This window comes from Sphaeramia orbicularis, chromosome 7 (assembly GCF_902148855.1).
Source record: "Sphaeramia orbicularis chromosome 7, fSphaOr1.1, whole genome shotgun sequence".
NCBI lineage: Eukaryota > Metazoa > Chordata > Actinopteri > Kurtiformes > Apogonidae > Sphaeramia > Sphaeramia orbicularis.
Window position 1 is genome coordinate 13,418,042 of NC_043963.1, and position 24,464 is coordinate 13,442,505.

At 36.7% G+C, this 24,464-nt stretch overlaps 1 protein-coding gene across 2 annotated transcripts in view; it reads right to left on the minus strand.

The window, feature by feature from the left end:
* cntn3a.1 (contactin 3a, tandem duplicate 1) overlaps positions 1-24,464 on the minus strand; it is a 327,610-nt gene that overhangs the window by 277,171 nt on the left and 25,975 nt on the right. The gene's annotated exons all lie outside the window — the stretch shown is intronic.

A 24,464-nucleotide genomic window follows, 5' to 3' on the forward strand; every position in this document is an offset into this window, starting at 1 on the left:
CATTTCTTTTTGTGACAGAAAGGGAATTAATTTGGATTTTTCCGAACGCATTTGCATTTCAGTAATGGCACAGAAGTAGAGGGGTTCTGTAGGTAGGATATCTAATTTGTATGAGAGGCAGATATCCTTTTCATGTCTCTGGAGCCCTGAGAGAACAGGTTTATCCTCAAGACTCAAAATAACTCTCTGAGAGGGTGGAGATGTTTGACAGGGGACCTTGTACACTGATTGTTCCTCTCTACAAGGATAAACCTCGGAGAAAGTTGCACGAAATAAAAGGGCAACTAATTATAATCTTTGTTAGATGAAATGTGTCCCTCGCAGCTGAAAGAAGATTGATTTCCAGGAGACATCTAACGCACTTCGTATTTTCCGACACAGATCCTCACACTTGTTGTACACATAGTTGTAAGGATGACACAGCCTGTGGTGAACATTAAATTAATCATGACGGCTTATTAAAGTGATGAATGATTTTAGTTATTAAGTGGCAAACATTAACATACAACAACCTTTAGAAACTGTTTCAATAAGCCTATTCAACTGGCGGGGCTCAAACTTTATCCATCCAGAGTTATTAATTAGCACTTTCATTCGAGGTAAATCAAAAGTCAGAACTCGAAGAAAGAACCGATTAAAAATGTCCGCGAGGCAACATATATATTTATTTAGCCTAAAAATAAGTTACACAAATAAAGACTTCTGCAGTGTTTGACATTATAAAATGACAAATTTACAAATATTCCAACCTTAGTCATGCACTGTGGTTTAATTCTGTGTATTTCCTGCAGTGGTGGGCCATCACAACCACAATCACTGACCTACATTTTGATATTCTGTTCCATGAAGGTGTATTAAATTATTCTCATTTGTCTATTATCTTCATTTCGTAGCTTTTCACTTGGTCCAACCTATTTATGATCAGATAACAGCAAAGATAAGACAAAATTTGTAATCATTGCTTCATAATGGGTACAGTTACATGATGTTTTTTAGATCCGATTCATTTTTCCAGAAGAAATTAATTTGGAACTAAAGTATTTTCTCTTCTGTTTACATGGAAATGTTAAACCAGAATAAAGGTTTGCGCTGCAGTGCTCACGTTGTCTTGTTCTCGCAGCCCTTCTGTTAGCTTAGCATAGTCACTGCATTTCCATGGTCACACATAACCAGTTTTTTAAAGGTGATTTGTTGTCTTTTGTAAGCGATTTTGTGAAATCCGATTCTCCCTAATTATTTCTTTAGATCCGCGACTTACTGCACTCATACAATCTTGGGACTGTTGTGTTGACGAAAGTTGGAAAATCTTTTTGTTGGAAGGGATGTATGCGCTAAATTAGCTTTGCTTTAGCATTTTAGCTTTGCATTAGTTTTTATTTCCCAAGATTTTATTAGTGCAGTGAGTCACATCGCCACGATTTGAGCCTCAATTTGTGATCATATTGACCCCAGCGGACTAAAGGAATGATTAGGGAGAGTTGAATTTCACAAAATCACTCATAAAATACTACGGATCACCCATGAAAGCCTGGCTACGTCTGACCATAGGAATGAAGCAATTATGCTAAGCTAGGCTAAGCTAAGCTAACGGAAGGGCTGCGAGAACAAGGCAATCGGTGCACTGTGGTGCAAACTGTTTAGCCCACTTATCAAACTCATTAGTGCATGACAAATGAATTAATAAAAAAACAGGTGGTGAACTCTTCCTTCAGGGTTTTCCAGGCTGGTAGACCCCATCAGAATAGCCCACTGAAGCGGTTTGGGTTGACTAGACTGCATTGCATATTCTTCCGCCAGCGCAGAATGTGTGCATCATCGTGACAGGACAAGACAACAAGCATGTGCAGAATGGCAGGAATAAAGTCCAAACGGAATAAAGGGTTTACATGTCCGAGGAATAATTTAGTTCGAAATTAAAAGGGGATTACACAAGTGACTTTATTCGGATTTAAATTTATTCCGAACTATTCTTTTTCAACTGGAATAAGGTGTTTACATGGTCATCTTAAATAGGATCTAACGTTTATTCAGATTAAACCAGGAATAAAAGTTGTCATGTAAACGCACGGAATGTGACCTTTACTTCTCCTCGTCTTTGGCTTATTCAGTGAGTTTTAGTCATGGAGGAATAATACTTGTACTGTTGGTTCTGCTTAGTGTTAGCTTAGTTTCTAACATCGGTCTGTAGTTTTATTCAATTATTCATAACATACGCTGGTCTCAGACTGTTAGCTGGTTTCCGATATTTGTCCATTTAAGTGATTTTTGCTTGGGTTGTGTTCTGTTGTGCAAAAGTTGGTTTTGTTTAGCTTTTAGCTGACATTCTTCTGGTTACGTGGGTGGTAGAGAATGTGTATATTTCTACAGGTATTGTGTAGCATTACCATGCCAACACAGAAAAAAAACACATGGTACTCAAGGAAACACAGGAATGCAAATGATTGTTTTGACTCTCGCAATCCAAGTTGCTGTAAAGCAGGGGTGTACAGACTAATATGATATTCAGCTAAATTTGATCTGCAGTGGGCCAGACCAGTAAAATAATATAAATAATAGGATAAGAACTTATAAATAATATCAACTCCAAAGTGTTTTCTTATATGTTTGAGTGAAAAAGTCAAATTCCGTAATGAAAATGTTTACGTTACGAACTGTACTCAAACACAACACAAATATGAACAACCTGAAAATTCTTAAGAAAAATAAGTGCAATTTTAAGAATATTACGCCGTAGTTTATCATGTACACATGTACATCACAGCTTACAGATCACAGTGGGTCTACAAATACACAAAATATTTAGTAAAAGGTAAAATGTTGGTAAAATTTCACATACTTCTCTTAAGACATTTCAAGTTGTTCACATTTTTTTTTTGCAAAAGTTTAGTCTGTAAATGTAAATATTTGTGTAATTTTACCTTTTTTACACTAAAACAAAGAGAAATTTGTGGTTTTCTTTATTTATAGGTTATTATGATAGTATTTTACTGGTCTGACCCACTTTAGATTGAACTGACCTAAAAGGATTTTAACATCATTGATCGTTAATGACTTCAGTGTAAATTTTGCATTTCACAAATTCATCCCATGGGCCGCATTGGACCCTTTTGCAGGCCGGTTTTGGCCCCTGGTCCACATGTTTGACACCTGTGCTGTAAAGAAAAATTTTTTAAATGTTTTATGGTGTATGTGTTGAGATAAAATGTTTAGCTGGCTGATGATAACAATGAATTGTAAACTTGTTTTTATTTATGTATGCATTTTTTTTTTAATGTTTAACATTTAACAGAGCCCAGGAAGAGTAGCAACGACTATGGTGGAAGCTAATAGGGATCCGTATAAACAATAAACCATAAACATGGTACCAGGGACAAACAGGTGTCAGAAGCTACTCAATCAGATTTAGTGTTTGCCACATGGGGGCAATCTAGCATGCATAGAATGACGTGGGCATTTTCATGTCATTTGATTGGACAGTTAAAGAGCAACTAGTCAGTCAAAACTCAGCTACAAACCATATCTCGTTAGCCTCATAGCATAACTGCTAAGTCATATTTTTAGTCAAATTCTAATATCTGCATAAAATGAAGCAGCAGTATTAGGAGAGTAAAGTTACGCAGATTTCAAGATTTGGCCAAAAAAATGACTTAAGCTAACGACAGACCTGCAAAAAATAAAATATATTGGCTTAGATTTAATAGCTATTTTCCCCAAAAATCGCTAACAGAGGACAAGAAATGGATTTGGTCGGAGACAGACTAAAAAATGTGCAGCAATTTTGGTGAGTATAATGTATTTTATTAACATTTGTCATTTATACAGTAAATATTGATGATTGTACTTTAGATGATGTACGTGGTGCAGCTGTGGCTGTAGTGAAAGGGGTTTCTTGCCTTAGTAACGATATTCATTCTGCTTTACTACACGAGATACCTGTCTGTGATGCAACATCCTGTTATATTGTGTTTTTGTGTTATTTATTGTGGGTAATTATTTATCAGACAGGGGCTGGTGTCTGGCCAGTCCTCCTGAGCAGCCTACAAGACATGTCACAGGAAGTAGCTGAAACTAGTCATGCAGGTAAACAAGCAGCTACACCTGTCTGATAAATGAATTACCCACATATTTATATTTGGAAGACAGTATGAACCTTTACCAGACAGTGTTTTTGTGTTGTATTGATGGTATAGTATTGATATTAAAAGGTGGACTGCCACTGATTTCTGGTACAGTTCTTCAAATATATATATTGTATTTTTTCCCACAAAGATAGATTCATCACAGCTACATTCAAACAATATGACAAGAGATGCTGACAAAGCTTTGTTGTACAGTATATGGTATATTCTACAGGGTGGGGAAGCAAAATTTACAATGAACATTTAGTTGTTTTTTCTCAGCAGGCACTACGTCAGTTGTTTTGAAACCAAACATATATTGATGTCATAATCATACCTAACACTATTATCCATACCTTTTCAGAAACGTTTGCCCATATGAGTAATCAGGAAAGCAAACGTCAAAGAGTGTGTGATTTGCTGAATGCACTTGTCACACCAAAGGAGATTTCAAAAATAGTTGGAGTGTCCATAAAGACTGTTTATAATGTAAAGAAGAGAATGACTATGAGCAAAACTATTACAAGAAAGTCTGGAAGTGGAGGAAGCAACAAAAAACGTACCAAAGCTTTTATTAAAGCTCTCAAATCCAAAATCCTAAAGGATCCAACCAAATCCATGAGAAAAATGGCAACTGAACTTGAGGTAGACAACAAGACCGTTAGAAATGCAGTAAAATATGATTTGAAGTTAAAATCTTACACAAGAACACCAAAACACTTGTTGACAACAGCAACAAATCCAACTTCAGCAATTTTTGGGAATCATGTTTATGGCCGCCTTCTAGCCCAGATCTAAACCCTCTGGATTCTGCTATTTGGGGCGTTTTAGAACATGCTTCCAATAGAACATCACACAGCAATGTTGACTTTCTTAAAGATACTATTAAAGAAGAATGGGAGAAGTTGTCACCCGAATATTTGAGGAACACTTGCGCAAGTTTCAGGAAGCGTGTGAAGGCAGTTATTGAGAAAGAAGGAGGACACATAGAATAAAAACATTTTCTATTATGTACATTTTCTTGTGGCAAATAAATTCTCATGACTTTCACTAAACTAATTGGTCATACACTGTCTTTCAATCCCTGCCTCAAAATATTGTAAATTTTCCTTCCCCACCCTGTATATGTGGTAATCTAGCAACAAAATTAATTGTATGTTTTCATTTTCAATAGGAACTATGCAGGAATATCAACTCCATTAGTTTTTTTATATGTTAATGCATTCCATGTGAAAATGCACTATTTATACACATCATGTACAACCTAATTTTTGTGACGTTCCAATTAAGAATACGGCATGAGATCAGAGTGATTCATGGTGCTTATTTAATATAATGGACCTCTCAATTATCACCCGTGCCTTGTTGTCGCTACACTTGCTTTGCTCAACAGAACAACTTGTATTGCCACTCCAAAACCACAAGCAAAAACCCTAAAACCCATTGAATCGTGTCTGTCAGGAGACTTTTGCATAAACTTAGTGTTTATTGCTTTAATCAGTGAGTAAGTGGTCGACAGAACACAATGCTTACTCAATATTCAATTAGAGCAGAATTAATGAAGAGTCGGTACAGCGCAGAACTGACCAGATCTTTGGTAGAACCATGGCAACTGTTATTATAATGGTGAATAAGTGTCAGAATAATGAGAAGGGATTGAGCTCCGGGGGCTGCGCCTGGGGGCTCAGTTCAAACTGATGCAAACTCGATGAAACTCTTTCGTCGGCCTAGCGGGAACGAATGTAAGATGCGGTAGGGAAAAAGGAATAATTGTGAAACTTGCTTTCTGGTAATCAGACAGTGAGGCTGTGCACACTACACCAGAACTGTAAAGCCAGAAATGTACTAGTTTAGACTGAGGGATTTCTTCATGACAGCAGTAATAAAAAATTTTTGGTGGCATAAATGTTTGTGTAGACTGGACTGTGTTTGCCCAGTGAGTTTTAGTACTATGGGCTGCTTTACTGGCAGATTGTTTACTCATTTCAGTGTCTCACAAACAAACAATCTAAGATGGTGGCGTGTGCAGCAGTCAAAGGATAATCTTTAACCCTTAATCGGGCAAGTGACTGTTTTAGGTCATTTTTGCACACATTTATTTTTTATTTATTTATTTATTTTTATTTATTTTATTGCAAGACATTGACAGCAACAGTTACAGTGAGGACAGTGAGTCAACAATCTTAGGTCCAATGTGGTCTACAGGGTCTGTAAAGGTCCACCTCTGCATGAACAGTGAGTGTACCTGCTTTGTTAGGTACCATGAAGTAATGGTACTAATGCACAGGTGTCAAACATGCGGCCTGGGGACCAAATCCGGCCCACCAAAGGGTCCAGTCCGGCCCTTGGGATGAATTTGTGAAAAGCAAAAATTACACTAAGATGTTAACAATCCTTTTAGTTCAGATTCCACATTCAGATCAATTCAATCTCAAGTGGGTCAAATCGGTAAAATACTATCACCATAACATATAAATAATGACAACTCTAAATTTTTCCTCTTTGTAAATGTAAATATTTTCATGTATTTACACTAAAACAAAGTAGAATTTCGCAAAAAATGTGAATAACCTGAACAAATATGAACAACCTGAAATGTCTTAAGAGAAGTAAGTACAATTTTAACAATATTCTGCCTGTTACTAAATGTTTTGTGTGTTTGTAGATCCACTGTGATCTTTAAGTTATACTGTACATGTGTAAATGATAAACTGAGGCATAGTATTGTTAAAATTACACTTATTTTGTCAGTTTGTTCATGTTATTCATATTGTTTGAAAGGATAGTTTGTAGATGTAAACCTTTTCCTAATGTAAATTTACTTCTTTCGCTCTTAAACAGAGAAAAGTTTGGTGTTGACATTATTTATATATTATTATTTCACTGGTCCGGCCCACTTCAGATCAAATTCAGCTGAATGTGGCCCCTGAACTAAAATGAGTTTGACACCCCTGTACTAATGTAAGAAATGATGTTCAAAGGGATAATGTGGATGTGGACAGGCATCTGGATCAACACTTATATTGCAGTAATGCTCTAAAAGTAATTATCTAATGTTCTAAAATACATGTTCCTTTCACCTTACATGTGCTTTTCTTGTATTTATATTTACTTCTTTGATTTTTTTTTTTTTTTCCAGCCAAGGGACCAAATATGGTAACTTCATTGACCTTGATTTTCTACATGACAATAAGAAAATTTGGAAAGATTTCACAAAAGTAACTAGAAAAGCACTCAGCCAAGGCAGATCAGTCCCACCACACCACCAAAATTTTGTCATTTGTTCCCTGTGCCAGTATCAACATTTTCCTGAAAATTTCACCCAACTCCGTCCATAACTTTTTGAGTTATCTTGCTAACAGACAACCAAACCCCAATGAACACATAACCTCCACTGTTCCTTGACGGAGGTAATAAAGTCTTGTCCTTCGATAACACACTAAGGTTGAAGTTTTGAATTTCAGAGTATTTCTATGAGTGAATTATAAAGTGTTAATAGACTAAAACAAGACATGAGATGTGTTTTTTTTCATCATTGGATACATAGATTATTTGTCCCTGTGGGTAAACAAGTATATACATACCTTTGTGATGACAAGATAGGAAATGTGTTACCCATTTAATAATTAAGTAGCCTAAGGTATAAATAAAAACACTGATTGGTTTTACACAAACAGCTTTCCAGGAGTTACAAGACTGGGGTTGAGATTTACACCCAGAAAAAAAAAAAAAAGACTAAGATGTTTTTAGTTCAAAGGAAAAACACTAGAGTGAAGCCATGTGGCCAAAAGATCATTGACTATCTTTTAGAGGGAAGATCACAACCTCTACCAAAATGTAGACAAGTTACAAACTAATTTTTACTCTAGTTTTATCTGTTTTCTGGAGGTTTTGGCTGTCTGTGATGGCCTTTTGTTATAATCTGACAAGAAACTCTGCATTTTTGTGTCATTTTGGACCAAAAGTATAAGAATATTTTTGACAATATTAGCAGAAAGAAAAACAGCCATTAAGCTAACTCTGGTATATTTACAGCAAAGTGAATTAATGTACAATGTCTCTGTTAAATAAACCAATAAATGAAAAAAAAAAATAATTCATGAAACAAGCAAACACATTCCTATTTTCCTGTACGGAAAACTGCAGAGTTTATGGCAGCCTGTTTTGCCCCATCACAGTTTTATAATGAATCAATAATGTTTTCACACTAGTATAACTCTAAAGCATTTGCGTAAATTAGTCATTACGCATCAGAATTCAGAAACTGGACCAACGGCTCATCACTTCTTCAACAGCTGCAAAACATTACATTATATAATCTCTACAATTTAGCGTGGACTGAATCCAAACACTTTAGTGCAGACAGATGCTAAAGTATTGCTATAAAGGGACTGAAATTCAATAGCTTAGCAACTTATGCTAACAGTGATGCTACAAACACATAAGGGTCTATGTCATACAGGGTGGGGAAGCAAAATTTACAATATTTTGAGGCAGGGATTGAAAGACAGTGTATGACCAATTAGTTTATTGAAAGTCATGAGAATTTATTTGCCACAAGAAAATTTACATATTAGAAAATGTTTTTATTCTATGTGTCCTCCTTCTTTCTCAATAACTGCCTTCACACGCTTCCTGAAACTTGCGCAACTGTTCCTCAAATATTCGGGTGACAACTTCTCCCATTCTTGTTTAATAGTATCTTCCAGACTTTCTCGTAATAGTTTTGCTCATAGTCATTCTCTTCTTTCCATTATAAACAGTCTTTATGGACACTCCAACTATTTTTGAAATCTCCTTTGGTGTGACGAGTGCATTCACCAAATCACACACTCTTTGACGTTTGCTTTCCTGATTACTCATATGGGCAAAAGTTTCTGAAAAGGTATGGATAATAGTGTTAGGTATGATTATGACATCAATATATGTTTGGTTTCAAAACAATTGACGTAGTGCCTGCTGAGAAAAAACAACTAAATGTTCGTTGTAAATTTTGCTTCCCCACCCTGTAGGTTAGTGCAGTAGTATGTTAGGTCAATGGCAAATTTCCGTGCCCCAACCCCCATTTCCGGTGGTAATATATGTCGTTTGCCACCCGCACTATCTATGCAACGTATATAAGCTCCGTCAGACCGATCCCCCATCCCCCGCTTGACAACTTACAGGGTTCCTGCAGGGTCTTAAAAAGTCTTAAAAGTATTGAATTTACAAATCTGCTTTTAATACCTTAAAAAGTCTTTAAAAGTATTGTATTTGATATGGTAGGTCTTAAGTTATGTTGCCATAAACGTATTCTCTGTGCTGTGTTTAAATGTGTTGTTAAAAGTCCAAGCTGCAAAGAATGTATTGCTAGTCTACTTAGTTCCACTTGTTCCAACCTGTCAATTTATATTGAAATTAGGAACCGATTACTGCTAACTTTGCAGTCTTTGGTGAGAAATGACTTGGAACGGAGGGAATCAAGGCTTTGGGGTAAATAAGTAAATTTTCCTAAATTCTAGAAGTCACAAATTTTTGCCATGATGGCGATGAAACAGGCATTAAATTCTGTTCTAAATAGTCTTAAAAAGGTCTTAAAAAGTCTTGAATTTAACTTATAGAAACCCTGAACTTATTATGGAGCACTATAACACATTTTTGGTCTTTTTTTTTGTCATAAAACGATTCGATTGGTCAGTCGTCACATTGGCCTGATGGTTTTAGAAATATTTAACCAATGAAAAGTGTTGAAAATGGCTTGTGAATACATCGCTTAACTCCATTTATTTATTTAGAATATACATTGTTTTTCCAGTTTCCTGAAAAAAATAACCATTTTGGACATACGAGGTTTCCACCCGACAGTGACGACAAGTTGAGTAGGACGTTTTTGACAGGAATTATTTTAAGAAGTAGATCATTCAGCCTTTTAACAAGACAGGGAACAGGTTTTTGGAAGTGAGTGAATATCAAAACACTGACCATTTCAAGAAGGTGACTGAAGGAATAAAAACATTTCCATATTTTACACATAAAAAAAGAAGATTAAAAAGTCCATCCATCCCTCTCCTCTTCCTCTCTGCCATCCATCCATCCATAGGTATGGGTCACAGCAGTAGTATAACATAATTCCTTTGTCTGCTCGGGTGTTTCCTCCTGGTTGGACATGCTTATTCCACCTCACCAGGGAGCCATCCAGGACGCATCCCAACCAGACGCCTGAACCACCTCAACTGTTTACTCTCAATGTGAAGGAGGAGCAGCTCTACTCTGACTTCCTTCTGCTTGACCAGATTCCTTTCCCTGGAGCCCAGCTAACCTGCCGAGGACCCTCATCACTGCTGCCTTTATCCGTGACCTGATTCTTTAGGAGCGAGCGCTCAAAACCACGGGTGAGGGTAGGAAAGTGGATTTACTGGTTTACCTTTTGGTTCGCCTGCCTCTTCATCACAGACTGGTACGACATCCACATCACTATCAATGCTGCAACATCCCATCAAACTCCTGTTCAGTCCTTCCCCTGCTCATGAGCGTGACCCTGAGACACTTAGGCTATGTTTACATGTAGCCGGGGATTTAGGAAAATGGATATTTCCCCCTCTGACTACAGAAGAAACAGCGTTGGTTCTGTATTTGTCGATAGCTGCAGCCTGTTTTTCAATCATGTTTTGTCTTTAGTTCATGAAGACCACTGTGCACAGACGTAAATTATTACTTAATTTGCCTTCCACTGAACTGGACGGAACAGATGAAGGACTGATAAAACAAAATATGAAGTATGAAAATGTGGACAAACCTTATAAAAGCCGTATTCTTTCATTTTCATCTATATACATGCATTTGTTTTTATTAGTGGTTTTCATATTTTGAAATCCAGGTTGGGTTGGTATGGGGGTCGCCACTGGTTCTGGGGAGGATTTATACTTTCTGTGTCACAAAATGTCTTTCTGTTGTTTTTGTATTGTACTTTTGGAGATGCACAATGAAAATAATTTTTTAAAAATGATCAAAAAAATAAAAGTCTTATTCTATATCAAGTAAATACACAAATATCCTGTTAACCAGATGCAGTGGCCGCTAATTAGCTAAGATGCTAACATTCATTAGCACTAAACTTCCTTATTTTCTCATTTAAAGGAGTGATATTTTGCTTTTTTAAATGGAATTATGCATTTTAAAACATTTCCCTGTGGTCTACATGAACTGTAAATGCTCTGCTTGGGTCTGAATTCTTCATTAATTCAACTCCACAGGTCCATCTTCAACCCTATTTCTGAGTAATGACACCAGAAAGGTTGTTTTGAGCGCTGGCCCTTTAAATGCAAATGAGCCAATCTTCATCCCACCCCATCCAGGTTGTTGGCTGTGCTGCTCTGCTCCAACAACTGAACATTTTAGGTAATCGGCTCGAAGTTTGGACGTATTTTCAGTTTTTACTACAACCGCTGCTGCTGACAAACAACTATGTCGTACTCAAAGAAATGTTTGTCGGAAGTCTTGACCTTATATGTGCAAATGTCGTAGCTAGTTTTAGATGTAACAAATTAAGAAGGAATTAAAACAAGTTGTAGAAATCCACTGGATCTTTGCCAAAATTAATATAAAGAAAGCTTTGCAGCACCTGGAGGGTTCAAATTCAAACTTTATGAACTATTAGGGTCCAAATACAGAAATAAATGTACCAAGGACTAATAAAAGTGGGTTTTGCAAAATATGACCCCTTTAAAGCTGAAATCACCAAAAAAAAAAAAAAAGCCAAAATTTGAAAATACACACTAAGGCTGTACAATTAACCCTTTAAACCCTAAGCCTAAAATCGTCTGCCTGGACTTGCAAAATATGGTTTAGCAAAATATGACCCCTTTAATACTTGTAACTTCACTTATCAGCTCCATCCTCTTCCTCTATACCAGGGGTCTCAAACTCATTTTCTTTCAGGGGCCACATTCAGCCCAATTTGATCTCAAGTGGGCCGGACCAGTAAAATAATTGCATAATAACCTATAAATAATGACAACTCCAATTTTTGGTCTTTGTTTTAGTGCAAAACACCCCCATTAAATTATGAAAATACTTCCTTTTATAAACTCCAAACAAAACAGATGTGAATAACCTGAAAAAAAATGAAATTTCTTTGGAAAAATCAGTGCAATTTTAACAATATTATGCCTTAACTTATCATTTATACATGTGCGTTATGGATCAGATCTACGACGACATTGTTGTTCGTCCATCAGTCTCCATGACGATCTTGACTTCAGTTTTTGTGGGTCCTGGAGTGGCTTGTCAGCACTCTTTTTGCCCTGAAGTATCTGCCACAAAGACACTAAACACTTAGTAACAGGCAGAAAATAATTAAAATTGTGCTGAATTTTCTTTAGACATTTCAGGTTGTTCATATTTTTTCAAATTATTCACATTTTATTGTTACAGAATAGTTTGTAAATGTAAGTATTTTCATAATTTATTGTTATTTTTTACACTAAAACAAAGAAAAAAATTTGAAGTTGTCATTACACTGGGTTACAAAAAAATTGTCTAGGTTTTTTCAACTGAATTAGGACCAGTTTGCACCACTAAATCCAAAAATGACATCTGTTTTTCTCAATCAGGTCAGGTTTTTTTGGCTAATTTGATTTTGAAAAATTGGTGAACGACTTGCATACCATGTGCGGTGCTCAAGCTTTATCTTGGTCACCAAGTTTAATACCAAAATAAGATTGGTAAGCACACTTTATGAAACTTGTGACTTGATTCCTGTTAGGTACAATGGTGTATTCACCGCAGATGTAGCAGAATACATCAGGCTTATTTTTGCAAGATCTTCTAGTCGAAGCCATTTCATTCACCTGTAATATTAAAAAAAACCATTAATCATAAATGGGCAAAAGTAAAATCTTCAGAACTCATTTATTGCAAGAAATATGAAAGAATTTTGTATCATATGATGTGAAAATGCCCATAAATGTAAGCAAAACTGTTAAAAAGCCAATATGTAGCATAGTTCAGAAAGTTGACCTGATTGAGCAAAATTAATGTGATTTTTGGATTCAGCACACCAAAATGATCCTAAATCAGCTCAAAAAACTTAAACAATAAATTTGTTGTTGACCAGTATTGTTTACAGGCATAGTGTAGTATTTTTTTTTTTCACATCAAACCGAGAAGAACATATGGAGTCATTATTTTTTGTAGGTTTTTATGCTATTATTTTACCGTAGATCATATTGGTCTGTATGTGGAACCTGAACTCAAATGACTACGACAGCCTTGACGGTGGAATTTTTGCACTTTGCAAATTCATCCCACAGGCCGCATTGGAACCTTTTGGCGGGACGCATTTGGCCCCCGGACTGCATGTTTGAGACCCCTGATCTATACTGTATCATCCCATGTGAAGTGGTAGAATACTTACTTCAAAAACTGTGATGTCCGTTTCCCTCTGTTTGCACGCCAACGCAAAATCTCCACTTTAACCAGAGTTTTTAGAAACCATCATTTTCAGCGTGCGTGCCCATCGTTGTTACGGAAACGATAGGCAACAAACACAGAGAAAAATCCCTGTTTTGCCAGACACCCGGCTATGTGTAAATGTAGCCTGAAACTTCTCCTCTTGTGGCGTGGAATCATCCCCAACCCAGCAGGCACTCCAACTGTCAACACCTGAGGACCCTGGCCTTACAATTGGAGGTGCTAATTCTCAACCCAGATGTTTCACACTCTTGCAAACCACCCCAGTGCGAGGTGGAGGTCACAGCTCCATAAAACCAACAGGATGGTGAAAAAGTGCTCTGATTTAAACAGGAAGTTGACTATAGAATACCACGGGACAGATATGGAGGTCACTGTGAAAGGGTTTTCAGAAAGATAGGGCGCCTCCACTCATATTTGTCACCTGCTGCCAGTCGGTGATATGTGCAGCAGTATTCGAAGGCTCCTCAGACAACATAAGACTCAGCATCGTGGCGCGAGCGGAAGGCAGAGGGAGCTGTTTTGGAGGCTGAAATAAAAACTAATCTCAAATTCAATACTAGCTGACAGCAAATGAATTCCTTCAGCTTACCTCAGCATGAATAAACAGGCACATGGGGAGTCGGCTGTGGGGGAGGTATCGGTCGTTTGTGAGGTCCCAAATCCATTCGTTTCAGCTCAGGGTTTTATGCATCAAATAAAAAAAGCCAATCTTGCTTTTTAAAGCATCTTCCCCCTCTGTCCAGGCTGATAAGGTGCACCTTTAAGGTCTGTCATTCAGGGACAGCAAATATTACTCCAGAGCACAGGGAAGGTTTAAGTTGTTTTAAGCAAGGGATAGGTTTGATCGCAGGTAATCTAAATGCAGTAAATATTTGTGGGGGGGGGGTATTTCAAGCACCTTTAAAAAAAATAAAAAAAATAAAAACATGAAATTTATTAAAAAGTAGAGTCGAGACTACCTCTCCAGATACAAATATACACCAGTGAAGTCAAAGAGAATGTTTTAAGCCATAATTTCCTACCGCTATCAACAAAAGCGTACTGTCCTCTACCGTGGACCGTTATTAATAACCCTACGTTTTCAATGACACAGTCTATAAGCAGAGAAAGGTGGCCAACACATTTGAAACCAATATCCAACCATGTCACACCATTTTGTAGTTAATCAAAGCTAGTACATCTGAAATTCAATAACACTCCTTGTAGCGAGGGTATCCAATGCCACAGGGGAAACACAGAATTGATTGGATCCAACTCTATATGTGGGAATGGCAAATTAAAGCTATTTTTTGTTGCTGTTCTCTCTATTGAATGTCTACATAAAATCCAGGAACATGCTATTTGTCATCTAATTGTAGTAATATCCCAACCCTTTTTCCTGCTCAAGACTGGTTAGCAGGTTATTTGTCTCTTACCAGCTGCTATGGTATATATTAATGGAAACATTCATCATGGTTTACAGTTGCATAGGGATCCTTTTGTTAAGCTGTCTTTCAGAAAGAGCAAAATTTATAATATAAACAGTGCTAATGAGCTGTCAAAGAAATCTAAAATATCACATTTACAGCTTAACAACAGCATGTATGTATGATTCGTCTAAAAACCGATTTAAATGTAAAACCTCTAAGAGCATAATTACCGCCATGGCTTTTTTTTTTTACAAACGTGCAATAACAAACTGCTCACATAAATGTAGGGTAAATGCTTAGGGACTTGTAACTTTTACCATCAAGAGACACGACATAACTGGGATAATTTTTTTTTTTTTTTACAAAGCAACTCAATGTAGCGCTCCAGGCTATCTGATGTTTTCTGTCATAAAACACATGGCTGTTTGTTTAAATTGGTGTATTTACAAGTAATCGCACGCAGCACGTATTAAATATATGATGTATAATTAAAGCCGCGCTATGTATGCATTTAAATTGGGTGATTTTACGTTGGTGGATGGAGCAAAAATACCAGCAACGATGGGAGGAAGATTCACTGGAGAATATTCCCCCATCTTCACATATCCAGAACTTCAAAGATGCAATAAAATCCTTGCTTAAGGATTCCTAAAAGGCTTTACCATGTTCTGATGAATCAATGAGGAAAGTCAATATTTGAAACTCCAATCTTCACTGGAATGCACACAAGGGGGATAGAGAGCAGAGTAAAAGTAGTTGCAGGAGATTATAATTCTGGCCAGAAGCACGCCCTTCATTTTCCACCGGCATCGCTAAAACCAGCCGAACCTGCTTTAAATGAAAAGCAGCCGTGTTGGTGTAAAGTCGTAAAAAACTTGTTTATTCAGGGGAATGCCGCGGTTCTAAACTTGGCGTATTACGGTTCCTGACAGTACAACTAGTATTTGTATTGAAAACTGTTGCATGACTGTTTGGAAAAACCCCTTCAGCAACACACAGAAACAACTCATTATAAAGCTTTGGTGAATACTTCTGGGCCTTGATGTTGTCCTGGAAATTTTGTTATACGTCAACACCTTGCGCCAAGAACGCATTAGTAAAAAGCAGAGAACAACAACGACTCCACTAACCACGAACAACTTCTCCAAAGATAAACCTTAACTATTCCAAGGGCACAGTCTCTGTCTGATAGATGTTAGACCTTTAAGAGCAGTTTTACTGTTTTGTTTATGTTTGTGTTTCCAGTATTGCAAAATTACTACTATTCAATGCCAACTGCAGATGTTTCCATGGTTGAACTCGTGCCAAATGCAGTGTGCAGATGCTCCCAGACCGTTTTGCTTTTGCTTTTAAAACCAATATTTTTGCATTAAATTATTTATGGTTTTGGCAAGTAGTTGTGAAATTGAAAAAAAAAAAAAACACAGAAAGCTTCACAGCTGGGTTTTTATTTCCCTCATTACAGCTTATTTTGATGTCTAACTACCAGGGTGAGATTATTAGCTATCCCTTAGATGTATTCAAGTGGTGTTAGTGTGTATTAGCATCACAATCAAACTGAATCTCATTAATCGTCTTTCTCACAGTTTTTGATCACGCGCCACTTGGAAATAATGTATTGCTTCCACCGCAGAGAGTGTACGACCGCTGGTATCCATCTGTCCACACAATCATACCAACACTGCCAACATGCTATAGACCAGGGGTGTCCAATCCTGGTCCTCGAGAGCTACTATCCTGCAGGTTTTAGATCAGGGCTGTCAAACTCATTTTAGTTCAGGGGCCACATTCAGCTAAATTTGATCTGCAGTGGGCCAAACCAGTAAAATAATAACATAATAATATAGAAATAATGTCAACTCTAAACTTTTCTCTATGTTTTAGAGCGAAAAAAGTAAATTTACATTCCGAAAAGGTTTACATCTACAAACTATCCTTTCAAAAGAAGTGAATAACGTGAACAAACTAAAAAACAAAACAAAAAATAATTGTAATTTTAACAATATTCTGCCTCGGTTTATCATTTACACATGTACATTATAACGTAAAGATCACAGTGGATCAACAAAAACACAAAACATTTACTAACAGGCAGAATATTGTTAAAGTCGCACTTACATTTCTTAAGACATTTCAGGTTGTTCATATTTGTTCAGGTTGTTCACTTTTTTTGTTTTAGTGTATATACATGAAAATATTTACATTTACAAAGAGAAAAATTTGGAGTTGTCATTATTTATATGTTATTATGATAGTATTTTACTGAATCCTGCCCACTTGAGACTGAATTGGTCTGAATGTGGAACCTGAACTAAAAGGATTCTTAATATCTTAGTGTAATTTTTGTATTTCACAGATTCATCCTAAGGGCCGGACTGGACCCTTTGGCGGGCCAGATTTGGCCGCATGTTTGACACCTGTGTTTTAGATGTTTCCCCTTTCCAGCACACCTGATGGTCATTATCAAGCTTCTGCAGCACCTGATGATAGGATTATCATTTGAATCAGGTGTGTTGGAAGAGGGAAACATCTAAAACACGTAGGATAGTAGCTCTCAAGGACCAGGGTTGGACACCCCTGCTGTAGACTAATCCACTATAGACAGCCTAAAAGACCCGTCTGAAACAGAGGTTGCGTTAGCCAAAATATTCCATCACTTCCAGATTTTATTTTAAGACGACAGAAAATTCTGAAGGCCGTCCTTCATTTTGACAGATTAAAATACTGACGGTAATCTACCAAAGAAAGTTTTCATACAACAGTAGTCGCTTTTCCATTGACCCTCAAATTGCACAAATATAACTTGCGCATAAAAATTTACCTAAAGGAAAAACGACAATTTCGCCAAAAGTCTCATTTTTCAATGAAAAGTTTTTGCACTGGCAAGAGGTGGTTTTTCAGGCGCAACGCAAGCGGAATATCTTGCAAAACTGCAATGGAAAGACCTTTTTTCGCAACTAGAGTCAGGTGAATTAAAAAACGGATGTTGACGTACGTTACAACAAGCAAAGAAGAAGAAACATGTCGCGGTATGGGTGGACACACCAGGAAACCCAATCATTTTTTTTATTTAGTACAAGATAGAGGGGTAATGTATAATAATAATAATGAATATATCTGTAAATCAACACCATATTTACGTTCGTTGCCATGTTTATGGAATGACCTCTCGTGTCATCTCACGATAATAAATAAACAAATCATCGCATTTGTGATTTAATGGAAAAACCAACATTACGTACTTCTGTTTTTTTGATATTTAGTAAATATCGGTAAAGTTTTGCGCAGATGTCAAATGGAAAAGCTCACAGGATCGCTGGTCTGTCTGTCTCTTAACAATGCTTTAAACAGTCCATAAGAGTATCCTTCCTGTATATATAGAACCCTACAGCGCCACTGTTTCCAACTACGCTGAAAACAACACCATTACTTCTTTCAAATGACTCACCGTTCGTTCACCTGTAGTCGACCCCCTGTCCAGTTGATGACCAGTGTGCATATTAATCAGTCATTGTCAAGTCTTGTCTCGTTGTTTAGCTGCCTTTAGCCAACATTACATGCTACTAGGGTGAAATGTCAAAACAGCCGAGTCTCCTTAGTTATTTTCAAAAGCCCAGTAAATGTGATGGCATTGATAAACACAGTGAAAAAAGAGGGACTGATGCCGTGGAGGATGAAGGACAAGCAAGTAATACACCAGTTCTTATGGCATTTGGAGTGCTATACGTGCGCATTTTCTACCTTCTGTGTGTCATTCAATGCCATTTGAGGCCAAGATCTCCGGTTTACATAACCCTAACCCTTAGTGTATGCCGCGGCATGAACATACATGCGGAAAGCTTCTAATGCGTACAGATAACACACCAATTAAAAGTGGTGCATATACACTACAAACAAAAAGTTAAGGATATTTCTCTCTTTTTTTTGTCATTTTTTTGTCATTTTTACCATTTGTAAATAAAACTATGTCTGGTCATTTAAAAAAATGTGTTTCAATTCAATTCACACCGAAAAGAGTAAAAAGCACTCTGCAAGAATCCCACCTGAAAAAAATAGCCCAAAAATTAAAAATATCCTTAACTTTTTGTTTGTAGTGTAATTACGTGAGTCATGATATCATGTTGGTTTAACAGCCAGCAGCAAGTACAGCTGCTGCATCACTGAGATGTTTTTGAACATTAAATATGTCTCATGACTGTTGTTTGCTCCGTTTTACTTTGTTCTGTTTTTAGCTTACCAGCCAACAGGCCGTAAGCTATTGTCGTCACGCGGTGTCCGTCGGCGTCATCCTTGTTGTCCGTTACAAAAATTTCAATCGTCTTCTTCTCCAAAACTACATTTCCAATTGACTTCAAACTTGGTCTACAGCTTCTTTATAATGATGTCAACAAAAGTTAGTGAAATTATTTGGATCCGGATCTGATTCTGGATTTGGTGCCACTTTGAAAAATTTCCCCATTATAAGAGACAGGAAGTGGATCGATGCAATAACTCAGTAAATATGAATAATATCAAGTTGAAATTTCTACAGTCCAGCCCTGATGGGGGGATGACCAAAACATAATGGCCACATGCTGATCAGGATCTTCTTCTAGAGCCGGGAACTTACGGAAAATGTAACATGGGCTCTTATGGGGAACACATTTCAATTGTCTTTTTCTCCCAAACTACAGTTCTGATTGACTTCAAACTTGGTATACAGCTTCTTTATGATGATGTCAACACAAGGTATTGCAATTATTTCCATCCGGATCTGATTCTGGATTTGGTGCGACTTTGAAAAATTTTCCCATTTTAACAGATGGGAAGTGGACTGATACAATAAATAGGTATCAGTGATATCAAGTTGGAATTTGAATTTTTTACAGATCTGATTGGAATATGACCAAAACATGGCCTATTTCTGTGATAGAATAAATACACATAGCTGGGTGATAATAAATGGCATCTGGATACATTTCCCAAAGCTTTTAATTTGGCCAGTAAGCTACAGGGCCACTGGTCCTTTTTTTTTTTTTTTTTTTTTCTGTGATGCTAGCTGCAATTGATTTACACCCATGCTTACTTAAGATTTCTGTAAGGACCACTCAGCACTGCATTTGTATTATATTGAGAAAACTTCAATACAAAGATCTTGATCAAAAAAATATCTAATAATCGTCAAAAAATTTAATTCAAAATGACAGATAATAATGTGTTATGATGGAATTTTTATGACCCTGACAATAAAAATGTCTACCGCAACCTCTGGTCTGAAACTCACCATGGGACTGTAATGAGAAATCAGCTTCAGATGTTACTGTGTATGGAACCTGAAACTTCCAACATTATGAACAGTTATAGCTCACAACTTTGCTTTAGGCAGAGTACAATCATTACCATTGACTACTGACTGTCTCATTGCTATATTTCCAGTGGAAATGTTTTCTTATTTCTCATTCCACAATATTATTATACAACTATCAAACTATGAGTTAGTTGTTAAAGCTGCACTGCTTTAGAACGTGGCTAAAAAATGTGATAATTATCCTTCACAAGAATTCTGTATCTACTCCTTTCATGTGTTTTTGAGCTGTAGAAAACCTATGATTTTAGCTAATCAGGTGTGTGTGTGGGGGTGTGGGGGGGGGGGGGTTGAATAGGCTACATGATTGACAGCTGTAATTAGTCACTGATCAGATCCAGTCAGACTGAAACTGGGCGTGTCTCTACTGCTGCACTCTATGTCTCAAAATGGAAGCTCGAAAAAAACCCATTTCCATAAAAACATCAAATATTATCAGTTCGTCTACATTTACATTCAGTCTTCTGATTTGGTCTGAGAGGAAAGAGCTGCAGAATGAATGTGTACTTTCTCTTTTTTCTTCTCCCTGATTTCAGTCTCTCTGGCTTTAACGCTAATATTTTAGATTATCATAAAAAACCTCCATTAAGACCTCTATAACTGTCTGAAGGCCTTCTATACACCGGGGACATTTTTTGTGCAATTAATTCAAACAGCTCTTTAAATCATGAGTGGTCTCACGTAGGATGTAGATATTTCGCAGTGAATAGACCAGATTTTCTAAGCAAATAAAAGCATCAACCAATCATTTGTTTCAGGTGATGAATCTGCGGATTTCTAACCACAGTTGGTCTGGTATGCAAGAGAAAAACGACAAAGTTAATATAGAGAAAGGTACTGTGAGCAGCTTTGACAAAAAACTGGACTTTTCGACATGAACGTCATATGAATCCAATGTCGTTTTCACCAGGTGTGTATTTTGTGAATTTTTTTTTTTTTTTAACTTATATTTTATTGTTTCATTTTACAAATTTTACAACACAAACAATTAGAACATAGTGTCAGTTGTCGTCCTGTATATTGTCCATTTTTCCATCGAATTTTGTGAATAGTTTTGACTTAAAATTTTAAATATTAATCTATTTTTCACTCATTCAGCACAACACAGATTAGAATTTGGGACTTATTTGTATTTAATAACTAAACTGATGTACAAAAAGTGGACTGTTGGCCTCAGTGGTGGACTGCACTTCAATTTTTTCTCTATTTGTTTTTTTTTTTACTACAGCTGTATTTGAGGTCAAAATAAAGAAAGTTCACATGAAAACAACACTCCTGCACATCCTCTTGGCTCTGTTTTCAGGTTTCAGTCAATATAGTACAGTGGTTCCCAACCTTTTGTGGCTCGTCACCCCATTTTAACACCTAAAAATTTTTGGCAACCTTAGACATTCAAAACTGAGACTTTTTTTTTTGGCTAAAATTAATCTGTTAATAGTTTGCTATACTATGTTGCAAATAAATGTTAATTTTAGATTACATTCAGTCTATCCAATGTATATTATTGTGGACGGAGGCAGTAAAGCCAGGTGTAGATTACTGCACAAAGGGAGAATTTTCTTTTCCTTGGTCAGGATATGTACAGTCAATACAGCTTTGATTTACAAAGGTTAACAATTAATACTGAACAAACAATAATTCAAACTATGAATTACGAAAGAGCAGCAGCACCTGAAACTGACCACAATGAACATTTGACAGATAAACAGTACCACAGTGTTTCAGTTTCAACTTCACAGTTTGTCATGTCTTTTATGGATTGGGATTGTCTCTCAACTCACCATATATTTTTCAGTAGTAAGTTAAATTTTTTATCAATTACTAGAAATTTCAGGTGGCCCCATTTGAATTCCAGGCGACCCCACCCCAAGGTTGAAAAACACTGCTATAGCCTGTGATGGAAGATTTTCCACAATCACTGTAAAGATTCCACCACATACATCTTTAATGCCTGGGGAAAGGATGCACTGATCCGATACTGATGTTGAATATTGATCTAATACAGACCCAAAACACTGAAACAATAATCCATCCATAGGTTTATCTATTAGTTTCTGTGCTATTCCACTTACAGAGACAATAATATTCCAATGTGTAAAATCTATGACCAGCGTTTTCCAATATAAATTATATAAATTAATTTCACCTTACATTAGCAACAAAGTGTCTGTACTTTAGAGGTCCACTGCTGCACCAATGACAAGATTTCCTAAGTTGCTGGTCTTATTTTATTTCATTTATTTATTTGTATCAGACATGTAAATAGTTACAGTCCATAGAGTATAATAAACATTTTAAAAAAATAATAAAAATGGTTATAAATATAAAAACACCACGCATGCACACACCCTATCTTCAATAACAAGTATAAAGATGCTGGTGCCAGAATTTAACAAGTGTAGAATCAGCATAAAAGTCAGAGTTAACAACTGTAAAAATCACAACATTTCTAGAGCGACTTAAACGCATTATAAAATTCAAAACTGCTTTCCGTAACATCTCATAATAAGAGCGAACATTATTAAGACAGAACATACCACTAGCACTACAGCTACGATAAAAACCACGTCTAATATGGAATGCATTGTTAAAAGCAACTCTGACTTGAGTGAGCAGTACAACGTTTAAAATTAACCCATAAGAAAGAGAGATAAATATTCGAGCAAAAAGATATGAACAATTTATTCTTAACAGGAGTGGAACAAAAATAAAACGTACGAGAAAGCACAGAAAGCAATGCTTAAAATGAGTGTTGCTTTCCACATGGATGAATAATCAAAGCCTCTTCCATGCACAGATTTATTAAACACTGAACTGAATGGAAGAACAGTGAATGTGATGTTTCAGCTTCACTTTTTCATAGCCGTGCTCTGAACTCTGAGGGCAGCTGCAGCAGAAGGGAGTGTTTTTCATTGTACCGTTTCCTCTTGATTTCTGCCTACTGTAGCCTTCATTGATGAACTGCATCTGATTGTTGATCCAGTGCAGTAGTGGCTGTGCCAAGGTTAGCTGTATCTGTACCGGACAAGCTGTATCCATCCATCCATCCATCCATACAACACTGCCCCGATGTGATTCTTTCTTTTCCCTCCCGCTGTCTCTTTTCCACTGTCTCTTTCACTTTTCCTCACTCATTCACACAAACACACAACATGTACAGCATACACCCCTGCCTGAGACCTGTCAGACCCTTGGGGAGGAATAAGGGTTGAGCTGGTTAACTCCAGATGAACTCACTATGGGAACGACTTCCCCTTGGCCCTTCTGCTCAGCCGATAAGTCTGTTGATTAAAAAAAAAAAAAAACACTCCTACGTCTAGATCACAGATCAAACATGCGGCCCGGGGGGCAAATCTGGCCCGCGGGATGAATTTGTGAAAAACTGCAAAAATTACACTTAAGATATTAACAATCAATGGTGTCAAAATCATTTTAATTCAGGTTCCACATACAGTCCAATTAGATTTCAAGTGGGTCAGAACCAGTAAAATATTATCATAATAACCTCAAATTTTCTCTGTGTTTTTTGGTGTAAAAACGTAAAATTACATGAAAATGTTTACATCACCAAACTATACATTTACAAAAAATGTGAATAACCTGAACAAATATAAACAAATGGAAATGTCTTAAGAAAAGTAAATGCAATTTGACCAATATTCTGCCTGTTACTAAATGTTTTGTACGATTGTAATGCACATGTGTAAATGATAAACTGATAAACCGAGGCAGAATATTGTAAAAATTGCACTTGTTTTTCTTAAGACAATTCAAGTTGTTCATGTTACTCGGACTTTTAGGGAAACTTTGAAGACTTAAACCTGATCATAATAGAATTTTACTTTTTTTACTGTTATTATTTTACTGGTCCGGCCCACTTGAGATCAAATCGGGCTGAAAGTGGCCCCCAAACTAAAATGAGTTTGACACCCCTGGTCTAGATAAATAACCTACCAACAAGCATCTATTAAAATGCTCTCACATTGTGCTTTCTCTCCCCAGTATTGCATGACTGCATACTGAAATCTTGATCATATCTTCCTCAGAACTCAGGGCCTTTGGAGGTCTATCGTTATATTGCACCATGCTTGTCTTGCAAGCAGAGCATATGTAATGTTACCCCATTCTGAATATTAATGC